Source organism: Amphiura filiformis, chromosome 18 (genome assembly GCF_039555335.1).
Source record: "Amphiura filiformis chromosome 18, Afil_fr2py, whole genome shotgun sequence".
NCBI lineage: Eukaryota > Metazoa > Echinodermata > Ophiuroidea > Amphilepidida > Amphiuridae > Amphiura > Amphiura filiformis.
Window position 1 is genome coordinate 13,460,759 of NC_092645.1, and position 2,983 is coordinate 13,463,741.

Here is a 2,983-nt window from a genome sequence, read left to right on the forward strand (position 1 = left end):
CAAGCTTTAGACCCCCTGGCTTCTTGAAAATTAATTGGATTGCGCAATTTCCGCGGTAGTGTCTATTGGATTAAAGGTGTATTTCATAATTTTTGACCGTGCACTTTGCACCGGGACTTTGCATTTAATAGGGTGCGGATTGTACGGTATTATCTAAATTATCCTGACAAATATCCAATTAGCTTTATTAAGTTATTCATTCATTCATTCATTCATTCATATTTATTCGGCAAAATCGTCAAGAACAATAAATTTTTGGAAATAAGGGCGTTTTTCGTATGCTGTGACAATCAAGCCCAAAGACTAATTTCAGTTTAGGCCTATGCATTCTAAATTTTGGAAAAGACATGTTTCATTCTTAAACTAACCATTTAGGCTAATTCAGTAACACAAAAAAGGTGAAAATTAAGAGCAAAATTTCGGCATATACTCAAGATTAATGCTATGATTGAGCTATGTTTCATTTAGTGGAACTTGATTATATTTTTTAATCCCAAAAAAAATAGTGCTGTATTAAGGAGGCACACAGGATCACTAATTATCCATTATTATTCACCTCATAACTCGAAAACTATTTATGTAAAGTATATAAAAGTATACATTTTTTGAACGGAAATGAGCTCATAAATCCATTTAAAATGTCAGTTTTGGGTCAAAAAGTACAATTTTCGAGAAAATTCCAAAAAACGGCTTTTTTGACCAAAAATTTTTGGTCCGCCATAAAAAAATATTTGAAAATCAAAAACTGTAAAACATGAATTTTATTAATTTAGACAAATAAATCTAGAAAGTGTTTTTTATTTTTTCGAAATTTTGCTTAGTTTTTAAAATATAGGCAAAAAATCAGTAAAACGTGTGACCCGTGTTCAAATTTTTGAATCATGGGTGATAAAAAAAGTTCTAGGCCCTAATTTAAAAAAATGAAAAAACACTATCTAGATTTTGGCCATATCTAAACGTTTGACTTAAAAACTTACCTCAGTGATGCTTCATTTAGACGCTATGGCGGTCCAAAAATGGTTAAAAGTGGTCAAAAGTGAACTTGCCGAAAATCGCGATTTAGAAAAATACAGCGGATTTTAGGCCCATTTTTGAAGATTATTCCATAAATATATAATCCGGTGACTTGTGACGTTTGGTCAAGTTAGAAAATGAGAAGGGGCGTCCAACTGCAGCAGATTGGTATTTTTTTGGTGATTTTAGAAGGTAAAATATACAATATGACAAAATTATCCGTGCACATTCGGCAGATAATATCCACATGGTGTAGCCATTTTATTTACTGCAGTCTTGTTTCCATGGCGCAGCAGAGCTTCTGGCAAGGTCGCGGCGTCGCGTCTGCGTTTGAGGAGCGACAGGGCGCGCGGACAGACAGACAGGTTACGCGAATAAGTTGCACAATGCATGGTCGTGTTGCCGCGAACGAAACCATGATTATTTAAGGTGGCTGTGTACTCTCAGACATGCATGTAGTAAAAGTGCAATAACTTTGTAATTATTCGCGCAAGACATATAAAAGTATACATTTTTATAAAGGCAAGACATCAATAAATCTTAATATAAATACAGATTTGGGGTAAAAACAACAATTATGAAGAAAATCACAAAATTTGAGTTTTTGGCAATATTTGTTAGGTACATCATAACAAAAAACACTCTTTCCAAAATATTTTATTTTGTTTTTAGCTCAATCTTGAGGCTCCATTCCAAAAACGGTTTTTTATTTTTTGATATTGGCCTTAGTTTTTGAGATATTGACCATATAAGGCATCAAAATGAACTTTTTAAAATTCACAAACGCCTATTTGCACAAAATGATGCCTAAAATCGGAAATAGACCCAAATATAAAAAAATGAGAAAACCGTTTCTTGAGTCGATCATGCTTTTTACGATGATCATATTTGCTTACCTATAGATGCTGTATTTATTGAGTTATCGTGTACCTAAATCGTCATTTTACCGAGAAAATGAACATTGAAATAATGACCGTTGAAGTTTAAAGTGGTCACATTTTGCCCTTTTATCGAATCTCACAGGAGAATGCGGCAGTTTTCGTTTTTCTACCTTATATTACGTGAACATCGGGTAAATCCACAGCCCGTTGAGAAGTTTGAGCGAAATCCATTCATAACTTGATATTCAAATCGAGGGAGAGAACTTGAAAAAACCCACATTTTATCAGCTAAAACGGAGCCATTTGACCACTTGAAATTAGCGTTTCCAAAGGATGCGCCACGCATGCAGTTAAGCGTCGCGTATGCGTAGCGTATCTGTGCGTTAACAAATTGCGCGATACGCAGCGCGATGCGTTGTTGCGCGCGTGTACCTTGCTGATACAACAAAGATTTTCTCTCCTTTAAAATTGCAAACACGAATGAAATAGTGAAATAAAATCCATAAAATAGCGCAGTTGGAGTTTATAAATCTGGATTTTCTTTCCTTGTATTTATAAAAAACATAACAAAGTAACAAATATCAAAAAATCTCAATTTTGCGAAAGAAACAACGTCTTGAGTACACAGCCGCGTTAAGCACAATTTTGTCCTGTTCCGTATTAAAAAAAAGATCATGCTCTGTATTAAAATTTGCGGACATCAGAACATTAAAATTTTGTACTAATTTTTATAATTTTGCTTTAAAAATGCAATGTACGTTTTTGGTGATATTCTTGGTGATTTTCTTCTTTTTTTTTTTTGGTGTTGACAAATATTGCATTTTTATGTTTATTGTCCTTTTCTGAACTGCAAACATGATGTTGTTACTACTCGTTGCTTTTTCTTTTTAGTTGGTGCTTGAGAGGCACCACAGCGGCCCGTCCGCGCCAAAGATATACGCATTTTAACGCCCGTTATAGCTAGACCTACACCACAGGAATCCCAAGTAAAAATTTAAAAGATTCTGATGTGTCGCATTACTCAATATTCCGTTTTTGTTATTGTACTTGTAGGCCGCGCCTAATTGTTTGTTATTATCATATTTTAT